The sequence below is a fragment of the Anas acuta genome, chromosome 2 (genome assembly GCF_963932015.1).
Source record: "Anas acuta chromosome 2, bAnaAcu1.1, whole genome shotgun sequence".
Taxonomy (NCBI): domain Eukaryota; kingdom Metazoa; phylum Chordata; class Aves; order Anseriformes; family Anatidae; genus Anas; species Anas acuta.
In genome coordinates this window covers 127972102-127984468 of record NC_088980.1, presented here as the reverse complement: position 1 = coordinate 127984468, position 12367 = coordinate 127972102, and the positions used below count along the sequence as shown (strand labels likewise).

General features: G+C 35.1%; 1 long non-coding RNA gene across 3 annotated transcripts in view; it reads left to right on the top strand.

Annotated features, from left to right (window-relative positions):
- The window catches only part of LOC137851219 (uncharacterized), a 208400-nt gene that overhangs the window by 17801 nt on the left and 178232 nt on the right, over window positions 1–12367 (top strand). The gene's annotated exons all lie outside the window — the stretch shown is intronic.

Genomic DNA, 12367 nt, shown 5'->3' with positions numbered 1-12367 from the left:
CATGCCAGAGAGGTTCAGACTGAACATTAGCAAAAAATTTATTCACTGTGATGGCAAACAAACACCAGAACAGACTTCCTAGGGAAGTGGTTGATGTCTCATTCCTCTCCGTGTTCAAGAAGCATTTGGATAATGCCCTCATTAATATGCTTTACCTTTTGGTTAGCCCTGAAGTGGTTGGGTAATTGGACTCAATGATCTTTGTAGGTCTCTTCCATCTGAACAATTCTAATAATTCTAATTCGAATGATTCTAATAATTAGATGGAAGTGAACATTCATTTTCATTTGCCATTAATTTGCAGACAGAATGATATCTCAAAGAATTCACATTGACACTGTAATAATTCTCTGTCAAAGTGCAGACCAATTGAATGCAGTGTGCTTTTTATTTTTCCAAAAATCCAGCTATTTTTTGTTGTTGTTGTTTAGAAAGTAATCCATCTGACAGTGGATTTTTTGTTTTCTGTAAGCTTTACTAAAGTAGAACTGTCAGAAATTATATCAATAGCAGTAGAGGAAAATATTTTTTCCTAACTGTTCTTAACGATTTACTTAATTATAATAAAAAAAAAAAAAAAAAAAAAAAGCAATAAACAAAGCTCTGTTTTACTAAGAGGTAAGATTTTAGACATCAGTGCTCTTAGAAATCACAATCAAATGATTCATATGAATAACTCTAAATGATATGATGGTATACTTAGTTGCTTTTGCAGCAGCCACCCTGTGAGCTTCTGCATTTTCACATTTGTTTTCAATAACTGACAAAACAGAAAACCAACATCGTTGTTCCTAGACACTATTCTAGAACTATTTGAAGGATTTGCATTGCCTGCATACATCAAACAGTTCCCTGTTAGCATCAGAGAAACTGCTTCATAATTTTAGTAAAAAGTCTACTGTATGTACCATACAAAACGTCTGTCATTAACAAAAGAAGAAAACATTGTCATGAAGGTATATCTTCTATTTAGTGCATGACTGAATAACATTTTACCAACATCGTACTTATGATCCGTAGGAGGATGTAGTTTAACCAGATTAAAATAAATAATACCTGGCTCTACCTTAAGCTATTATTTCCATGCCAGTCTCTATAACTGATGGATATTATGTGTAAGTCCCAATATATATCTATAATAGTCTATAATAGATCATATTTAGCCTATGATAAACATAAAAAAATATATATTTACTCACAAACTGGCTGACTGTATTAGGCTATCCCAGCTACAGCTGTGTAGCAATTCTGAAAACATATTTGTAAAAGAACCTTTTCCAATGATTTTTTTAATTATTTTGGTAGAAAGTTCCTAAAGAAAGGTAAGGTCTTTTAGAGGTGTATGCACATGTGATATTATTCAGTATCAAGCAGATTGCACTTAATATTAAGTAACATATTTGTCTGGATAATGAAGGCTGGCTAAGGTAGCCTAGATGGAGTATCTCAGAGGAACCTCTGACTCAGCATCATTCATCCCCAGTTCTTTGCTTCACTAACTGGATTTTCCAGATCTTGCCCAGTTGTGACAGTGGAGAGTGGGAGGGAAGTAGTCTTCCCCCTCAAACTGTGTTCAGAAAATCCCTTGGCACACACACCTACTCTTTATTGTGAGCCCAAAGTGAGACCATCTCTTATGTAGTTCCAGTGCCTGGTTTTGAAGTCCTTTGATTTTTCAGTTGTTTAGTACAAGACAGTGAAGGCTGTTCCAGGAGGTTCTCATCATCTTTTAAGCTTACAGGCTTTTTAAAGCTATAACCTCTATGTGATACTCACTAAACATTTGTAGTAAAATGTACGATAGCTTGTATTATCTGTCTTTACAGTGATTAGTTAACCTTTCCAGATTTTCTTTTTCTATGACAGTTTCCTTACCAAAGTTACAACATAAAAACAGATCCTTAGAGCAAAATCAAGTTCTAACATGCAGAGTCTCAAAACAGGAAGCCACATCGAGGATTTTTTTTTTTAGGTACAAGTTTAAGACAGCAAAAAAGAGGACATCTTTTAAAGCTGTGTGGTTGATTTTTATTAAAGGACTAGGTTTCCTTAGGCTGATTTACTCTATTATAGTATCTATACACTATATATATATGTGTGTATGTGTTTATATGTGTATATATATGTACACTATACACTATACAGCATCTGCTAGTTCAACTAGTAATAAATATGTAAACATTTATTATTTGTTTTGATTAGTTGCATGAATTTGAATAAGCAGGTAAGGAAAACAGGGTGGAACCATAATTTAATTATCTGTGTCATAAGCCAATTAAAAGTAGGTGTTCTGTTTTGCTAAAGCTTATGTTAAGTAAAGCTCATCACTTAGGATGTGGATAAGTGAAGCAGCTCTCAGGCTCTGGCTTGTAATGACTGCAGAGCAGCACAAATTAGGTAGAAACATGGGAATAAATAATTACGTTGAAGGATCTAGCAAAATAAGAGCATCTAAGCAGAATCAGAAAGTAATGCTTCAATAGAGGGCAGTCCATTTAATAAACTATTTTTTAATATTTATTTTTGCTTCATATTCCTCTTATCAGTCAGTCATCATTATTCATCATTAAATATACTTGTATTTGAAATTGGCATAAACTGTTTTGTGGGCTTTGCTTGTTTGCTGATGGGTGAACAGCACAGAAATACATTAGGCAAATGTTAGTCTTCATGGGCGTCTCACTTTTATCAATAAAAAATAAAGCTTTGGAATTCAGTTCATTTGTATTTTTCTCATACCAATAGAACACCTTGCACAAGCATCAATTAGGAAGTAAGATATGGCTAAGTCAAAATTGCACTAAATATATTCTGTAGTAATATAACACTGAAATAAGGCAAATATCATTAGCATGTGAACAGCACTTTATATATGTTTGTGGAATAAATAAAATTAAGATGATAAGATTTTCAATTACAGTCTTTTGTGCTGAGACACATAAAAGCTGTTATGTACCAGCTGCAGGTTGGTTTATAATTTCATCATTTTTCTTTTCTAACGAGTTGGAAAAAGTAAGAGAAAGAAATACAGCAACACTGAAATAATCTGGTTGGTTACACCTGCAGTAGTAATAGAATCGAGTTGGGGCTTGTTCACTGCACACTGCTCTGTATGGCTGAATTCTTCCTCCACTTCTTGCCCAAGCAGGATAGTGCCAGCCACTCTGCCAGTTGAACTGGTACTGTCCCTGAACTAAGCATGGGCGCTGCTGTCTGGGAAAAGACTAGCTTTTTTTTTTTTTTTTTTTTTTTTTTTTTTTTCCCAGCCAAATTAAGCACTGTATGCGGTTGCAGAACAGCACCAAAGCTATGTCTTGGTCATGATGAGTGTTCAATAGCCAACTCACTATTGAATGGGCTACTTTCTTGCCCAGAGATTTTACAAGTCTGAATCATCAGGGCAGGCAAAAATTGACTGAAGAAACTTCTGTGGAAAGCATTGTACCACTGTGCATCTGAAGAATCAAAGAAATGTTACTGCTCGGAGCATTCTTTTGTATTGAGAGTTGGGTCAAGTTCACAAGAGATGTCCTTCTTTGGAGGCAAAATTGAAGGCTATAACATCTGGCAAAATTGAAGGCTACAACATCTGGAACAATGAATCCAGATTCATTGTTCACAAGAGCCAAAGTAATTTATATGGATTTTGTTCAAAGTTTTCTGTTAGTTAAGGTAAAATAAAAATAACTAATATGAAGCCTGAGATACCGGTAGACTTGCAAGTTTAACTTTTATGTATAGAAAATCCAGCTCTTGATCACTCTTTCAAAACTCTGTTTTCTGTCACTGCTGATTACACTTGCCATAGTACAGTGGTTCCCCCCGACCACCTCTGTCACCGCTACCCTTAATCTGGATTAAATAAATGGATGACATATCACAGCAAGGCAATGTGTTCTGAATAGTGTAAATTCCACTGTGCAGGGCAAACAGCTTTAAATATAATGAGCATTGGTATATTTAAAAGTAAAAAAGAGTGTTGTTTTTTTTTTTTTAACTTTGAGAAAAATGGATTTTTGCATTTGTTCAGAGCTCTGCTTTTATCCAAAAAACATGAGCTCTTCACTGAAGTACATTTTAATCCTAAGAATTGATGTCTCTTGCAGTATATAATGGCCTATAATTTTCCTCCCACTTCAGCATAATGAATGCAATCATTTATTTATTCTTTTGTTCATATTTTGTATGAAGTTCTTAATTATTGAATTATTAGACTTATTAGTAATGCAAATATTATTTTTCTTTCTGAAATTTCTGTTTTCATTGACTTTCCAAAAGAAGCATTTGGTCTTCTTTAGATAGTGTAAACTACTTCTCTTTAAGCAATGCATAATTTGCCCAAGTTTGCTTAATGTTAGACAATGCATACCTCCAATTCAGAATTATTAGATTCCATCTTAAGATAGTGTAGGCTTACATTAGCTAACAATATAAAAAATTCACACAATATTTCTTGAAATATCCTGGAGAGGGAAGAATGCTTTAAAACTATGAATGCTAATGTATCAGGTTTGCTAAAAACAGTGATATATTTCTATTACATCGCACAGTTGCTCTATTTCTCCAGAACAGGTACACAAAAATATACATGCTATCAATAACCCAGAATACAGAAATAACTTGTGATTAAGTATTTGATGACATTACTTTAAAAAGTCGAAAAGCATCATACTTTGCATTGAAATTACCTAAAAATTAAATCTCAAGTAAAATATTATGCAGGTGACAAAATAGCTCGTTATCAGTATTGTGAAAACCTTATTAGCTCCCAAGTTTTGAACACCTTTTCCAACTCTTCCTTTGATTTATTATTATTATTATTATTATTATTTTATTTTTCTTTAAGTATAACAATACGGAGATAAAATGCCTTGGGAAGTGTCTGATTTCACATTTCACAAGCTAAGTAGAATTAAGTTTAGTCACTCAATAGAGAAAATAAATCCTGAAAGAATGTTTCAGCCTGTTAGAGTAGACCATAGTTCTGCTCAGAAAAGATTTCACTGCTATTTTTATTTGAGCAAGTACTGGAAAATCAGATTTGTAAGTTAGAATGCAGGATAAATGTATTTTGGGATGATATGTTTTTGTAACTTTTGAAAAGAGTAACAGTCTTAAAGAATCTGTTAGTGAGTGCTTATTTATAATGCAATATAGACTGTATTATTCTCAGTACTATGTAATCACCTTCAAAAACAAGTTTCTTGCAACAGTAGTTAGCAGCAACATTACTGTGGATGAAATCCACAGAATCTAAAGGGTATAGGCTAAACTATGGCCAGGCTAACTATCTCTATTGAAAAACACAGCACAGCAAAAATGGGTTTTTAAAAAAAGTTAGAAGTGGAGTGTGGGCCTTGCAAAGCAATTCCGGGAGACCGTGTGATTGAATTAACTCTGTGAGGCAGTGGCTGGAGGGGACTTTGGAATGAGAGCAGAGCAGGAGTGTTGGTTGAATGGAGTGGCAGAATCAATGGGAAATTCCACATAAGTTAATTAAAGAAGAAAAGATCTATAATGTGTTTTGAATGAAATTCTGACTGATACACAAACCCTTCACCTCACCTTAAGCCTCCTACCATCTGCAGATTTCATAAGGGCTCCCTCAGTTCTGGTGTTCAAATTGTAAGTTCTATGATAAGTATTGTTTATGTACACGTTTTCAAACATGTTTTGTCTAAACTATGGTTTTAGCTAAACGATGATTTCATAACTTGCTTTTAGTAAAGCCATCAGAGATATTGCCAAGCTGCAACAGAAGACAAGATATATGACATCCACTGCTCCTCCAAGACCATGCACAAGGCCACATGTTCTATCACAGATGAAAATTAAGTTGGTGTGACTTTTTTATCTTGGTAACCCAGCTCATTTGCTCATTTGCTCTGTGCCTTTCAAGAGTTAACAAATTGTTTTGTTATTTCAATATTTTACACTTCTGCAGTGAGCTGGTTAATCCATAATGTTTTGGCTTCCCCTCTAACTCTGCCCTGCTTTCAAGAGCTCCTGCATTTTTCAGTTTTCTCCTTCAATTTTTTTTTTTCTTTTCTTCTTTTCTTTTCTTTTCTTTTCTTTTCTTTTCTTTTCTTTTCTTTTCTTTTCTTTTCTTTTCTTTTCTTTTCTTTTCTTTTCTTTTCTTTTCTTTTCTTTTCTTTTCTTTTCTTTTCTTTTCTTTTCTTTTCTTTTCTTTTCTTTTCTTTTCTTTCTTCTTTTTAGGAACATCACCCATTTTCTATTTACAAATACCTTACATATGTCAGGGCAAATCCACCAGGCATACCCGACTGAAACCATCTATTATTATATTTTTTTAGTGTTCTTTTAACAGTTCTTTCTGAATTCTTGATTGAGCACATAACCTTTTTTATCACTGATTTTTATTCTTATAGGCAACATTGATTGTTAGCTTTTTCTCCCAAAGGTTGACTGAAATGAATTTCAGATCAGACTGGCTATACAGCAGAAAACGTTTGTGTTTTTTGTTTGTTTGATTGATTGATTGATTGCGTGTGTTTGTGTGCGTATCAACGACACAGCTCAGAACAGCCTAACTGCAAACGTAAGAAATTGACCCCGAAGAGCAGCATTTTAGTAGAGGACACTAAATGACTGCCCTCAAGTGGCAAAATGAGAGTAATACCACTTCTGATATTTCTGCTATGCAGCTAAACGCCTGTATCTGCGTAAAACTTTTTTTTTCCTCTCTCTCTCTCTCTCTCTCTTTTTTTTTTTTTTTAGTAGAAAAGATTCAAGGATTTAAATTTCAATCTTAGTCAGGGACTGATACCTAAGCATCCCTTTTGAAAATAAGCGGCTAAAGCGGCTTGGTATGTATTTTTGAATGGGCGTGTTCCCTGTAAAAGCAGATATTTCTCATTAGGCAGTGTTAGTTTTCTTGTTATAGTTTTTCTGTGCTATTTTGTTTCCTTTTATAAAGTTTATCAAGACATTTTAAAATTTATGATTAATTAAAAGATTAAGAACTGTAAAATTAATCTAAGACTAATTAAGAAATGGGTCTTAAAAATGTAATTTTGTGGCTTTGGGTTCTGTTTGGTATCACTGGAAATTCAGAGCAGGTATCCAACAGTTAAAATATTTTTCTTATTTCTTCAGATCTCCTACAATAGCAAGGGCTTTGTGCTATAGAAGAAAAAAAAAAATTCACTGTAGCTGCACTTTAGGCCCTGTTCTCAGAGCCAGAGACTTCATTCAGACATATTCAAACCACAGAGAAGCAAGAAAACTAAGGCCTCTGAGAACATATTAAACATATCCCTCTGCAATTTTACCATCCTCTCATGTTGGAGCTTCTGTGATCTGCAGTTAAACTATGATCCAGAGTTAATAGCAAAGAGAATAGAAAGTTCAGGCAAAATATATTGGAAGTCTGGAGTTAAGACTGGTGATGATTGGTCTGTGGAGTATGGTAATTGTGGTAATGATGCAGTGCATCCTTGTGAGTGGAGATATAAATAATTCATACTGTTGGGGAACTTAACTTTTAATTGCCTTTATTTTTGTCATAAGGAATCAAATGTGTTGTTTGTGTGGGGTGGGGAGTGATTCTGGGAGGTAAAGCAGCACAATTTCTATCATCACTTCTTGCTTAGGCTGAGGACTGAACATTCCTCATTTAAAGAAGTTCTGGAACTGAGGTAATATTAGGAACATATAGGCGAAATGAGATCTGCTTTAACCATACCGTTAGAGAACTTCTTCTAATGAGAACATCTGAGCAATATTTTGACTAGATATATGGTACATGACATACATTTTGCTCTTCCTCCTATTCAAATGTCAAGCTAGAAGTGCAAATAATATTTTCTAGTAACTAGAGTTTTCACTTATAACTCTGTAACCCAAGTACGCAAATACTGTTCAGCTACTGAAATTACTTTGACTGTCTTACTTTCTCCACCAGATGTACAGCCACTTCTCAGTGTAGAGCACTTCACCCTACCTAGAGGCCTAAACTACCTGAAGCTGTTTCACTTGAGGTGACGGAAGGGGACATCCCATGGAGAAGTGAAGGGTGGCCCTGTTTGCGTGTAATATCTTGACTCATGTCAGATTTAGCATGTGCTATACAGTGATGCATCTGCATATTTTATATCTACAGTCAGTCTGAGCTTTTAAAACTGATTAGCAGCCTAGAAAATTAAACGGATAAAGGGAAGAGACTACATAAATTCAAAAAACAAATAGTAGCTGCTACAAAGTGAGTTGCCTCCAGTATCTTCCAAGTTAGTGAATCAAAGGCAATACTTGGAATTTCAGGCCCTGAAAGATGATGCCAGGTTCACATAAAATTAGATAGGAGCTGGAAAATGTGAAGTATAAATGGATAGAAAATTGGTTTAAGATACTTTACACCACTGTGTACAGGCAAATTGATCTACAGATAATTTTAACTTTTGAAGATATTATCTTCTGCTTCCTAGATAAGTCTACTTGGATGCTAAGGGTCTAGTTATAAAGAGGCATGAAGGACAAAAAGTGAAATTCATTATTTTTGGAGATATCTAAAAATCAATCAAGCAGCCCTTCATAATGAGTAATATTAACATTAATAACATTAATAATTAATAGCTCTGTGTTGATTTGGACTGTAAACCTTTGTTACCTGCCTGTAAACAAACAAACAAACAAACAAACAAAAAATCCTATAATCCTCATTTCTATCTCTAGCAAGGCCTAAATTATCTGATTTATGACTTCTTGTAAAGTCAGAGATAATTGCTCTCCATTCCAGATGATGATGAACATAGTTTTGGGACAAATTCCATGTGTGGGAATGAGACAGAAGAAACATTTTTTCTTCCTATTTGAGTTGAAGGGAAAAAATATATATATATTTGGAGAGTCTTCAGAATCTTAGAATAATTGAAGTAACCTTGGCAGAAATTGACTGGTTTGCATGCCCATACTGGGGCAATTCAATACCAATGATGCAAGCAATTTTTCATAATGATAATTATTGCTTCATTTTTTTAAGTGCTTCTACATTTTTGTCTGTGTATCATTATATAAAATATGATGTTGTAATGGTAAAGTGTAGGCTGTGGTTTGACTTGACCACACAGGCTGTAAAAGTTAGGATGATCCAGACATAGAAGTAACAATTCCCAAAGAGCCTCTCTTGTATTAAGTCAAATCTTAAAAAGGAACAGAAAGTCAAAATAAAGTGTACTAAATCTAACCAGCTTTCTCTAAATTGTCTAGAGACAATCAGTGTGCGTGAAATTTGATATATATGGAAAATGATATCTTTATAAAGAAGTTGGAGATGCATTTAAGCATCTGTATCATTTTCTTACAACAGCCTGTTCAGAAACACACTGGGCCAAATCCATTTGCCTTTCTCTCAGGAGAATTTCAATTACATTCAATGAAACTAAGTGCAAAAATAAACTGAACAATCTGTAGCCTAATATATGTTCCTGCTGCCATCAAAATGAAAACAAAAAAGCTTTTTAGCCTTTCTATTTTTTTACTTGCATTTCCTGACTTTGGACTTTCAACTTCATTTCTGAATGTTCATGCTGAATTAATTACAGCCTATTTTATGATATATCCTTGGAAAGAAAGACTATAAAATGTTAATAAGCTTCTAATGTACCCAAGTGGGAAAGGACCTCTATATACACCACAATGCTAGCATCAGTCTGCTGCACCCATTTCTGTCTGCTGCACAAAAAAAAAGAGAACCCTTTACTGAGTCTTGATGACCATGTTCTGACAAACTCACTTTCTTAAACTCAGAAAAGCTGGCAAGATTAATATATTACAAAAAGTATCTTACTACAAAGTAAACTACAGCTACACATAGTTCTGTGCATTATTCAGTAATGCAAATAATGTATGTTAAAATGATGCAGTAATCTTAAATAATGGTACTTTTTTGAGATTGTCTGAAGAACTGAATGAATATTCACAGAATCACGGAATTGAAGGGGTTGGAAGGGACCTCAAAAGATCACCGGGTGCAACCCCCCTGCCAAAGCAGGTTCCTTAGAGCAGGCTGCCCGGGTAGGCATCCAGACAGGCCTTGAATATCTCCAGAGAAGAAGAGTGCACAACCTCCCTGGGCAGCCTGTTCCAGTGCTCCGTCACCCTCACCGTGAAGAAGTTCTTTTGCATGTTGGTGCGGAACTTCTTGTGCTCTATCTTGTAACCATTACCACAAGATTCAAGTAAAGATGAAAAAAAAAATACATAGCAAGAGCTTCAGTAGACTTTCACAGGAGTGTAAGAATACACCTGAATTCCCTATAATTTTTATTTTTTTTCTAAAACTTCATTTTGATTTTATCTGTAGTCCTAAGGACAAGATTTACCTTTACTTCCCTTCTGTTACAATACCCAGCTATTGCTTCTTATAGTGCTCTGAGGTTTGCTATTGCTGTTAAACCAGAGGGTTCAGAATTAAATGTTAAATGGATCGGATTAAGACTTTTTTTTTTACTTTTTTTTTTTGACCTAAAAAACAAACAACAGCAACAACAAACAAACAAACAAACTAGTTTTGACTACTGTTTTTAGTTATACATAATAACAAGAATAAATAAGATCTTTCCTTAAGGATCTTTGCAGGAAAGAAGATCCTTGGGGCTGCTTTAGTTTTTATTCCTTCTCCAGCAGCAACCTGCAACCTCCTCAATCCTCCCTACATAAATGGCATGCAATACCAGTGAATGTGTTCCTGTGCCACAGCTGCTGCACAGTTGTTGCCAGGATGGTGCACTGTGCCATGGCACTCTCCTGGCTTCTTTTCAGCCTTTTCAGCACTTGGGTTTGATCTTTGGAGTTTCCATGTAAAAGTCTTGCAGAGGAAGAGGGAATCAGAGATAGGCTGCACAAACATGAGGCAGAGGAGGATGGCAAGCGAGGAACTTATCTTAGTGGTCCTTGTCAGCAGGAGATGAGCACTTGGAAGACAGTGGCTCTGTTATTCAAAGCAGAGCTTTCAAACTGAGGCTTTGTGTGTGTGTGCATGTGTGTGAGTATTCTGAGTGTTAGTTATGAAAAAAAAACAAAACAATAATGAATAAAATTTGAAAACCTCTTAAAATACTACCCTTCTCCATAATAAAAACTTACAGGTTTCTCAAAATAAACCCTCAAGTTAATGTGTACTCTAACTTATTACAGCTACAGTATAGCCCAGTTAAATTAAACGTTCTCCTCTTTGTTTCTTTATGTACAGAGAATATTAAAATTTAGAAAATTTAAAGGTAATTATTTAGCTTTGAAGCTTTTTCATGCACCAGTCTTGTGGCAGTTTGGGAAATGTTAACAGACAAATAATAAGCTTCTAGTAAGAATCATCACTCAAACATTTTGCCACTTCATCTTAGATCCCAGCTACCCATACAATGCATAGGAAGCATTAAACACCAGTGGTCGGGTTCATACCTACCAGTGCCCTGAGCAAAGGGTCAGCTAATCCAGTCAGCAGGCATTTTGCAGAGAAGCTTATACCCTGCAGGTATCAGCTAGGTTGGGATTCAGGCATTTGCTTTACGCTCTGCTCCAGCTTTCTTATTCAGGAGGGAATATCAGCTGTAGCTCTCACTTTGACATCAAAATTGAGTTCACTTTCTCCTGGTTTGTGGACACCTAAATAATTTTCATTAGAGGTTTGAGACCTACATCTTAAGATAAATCTCTTGTAAATAGGTTTCTATGTTGTTTCTGTATATGAGCTTATTATTCCTAGCTATCTGTTTTGGACTCTTTAAGAAGCTTCGGGTCTTTCACTGATAAAAATTAAAGACCTTGCTTAAAAATGGAGATGTTTAATCTATGTCTACATCTTACATGAAGACTGCATTTGAATCCAGTCTCTGGTCTGCCAAGTTTACTGCTGCTGCTTCCATGAGCAGGCATTCATCTCGGCTGGGAGGAATTAAGTTTATTGGAGACTTTGTTTAGTTGCCTATACAAAGGTATTTGCTGACATCTGTGGCAGTGCACTTTATTTGAGGTATCTGCATTGACGAGCAAGGATGGCACAGGATTTCCAGGAAGTTCCAGCTCTTCTGGAGACGTATCTAAGATCCAGGAGAGATATCTGAGGGCATCTCAAAAGGCACTAAATGGCCATCTAAATGATCTTCCAGGTTGTAAGGTCTTCTCATATTTCAGCTCAAAACTAAAATATGGGATTTAGTTCTGGACTGAGAGACTGAAATATAATTGTATGAAGTTATTTGTTTGTATCAGTCCTTAGTATCTAGATTCTCAATATGGCTAGTTAAGATTTAGGGCAAACTTCTGTTACTCAAATGTAGACATTACCAGAAATCCCACACAGACTTTCTCTTTCTACAGAAGGTTCCCTGTGGATTTGTGTTACATTTGT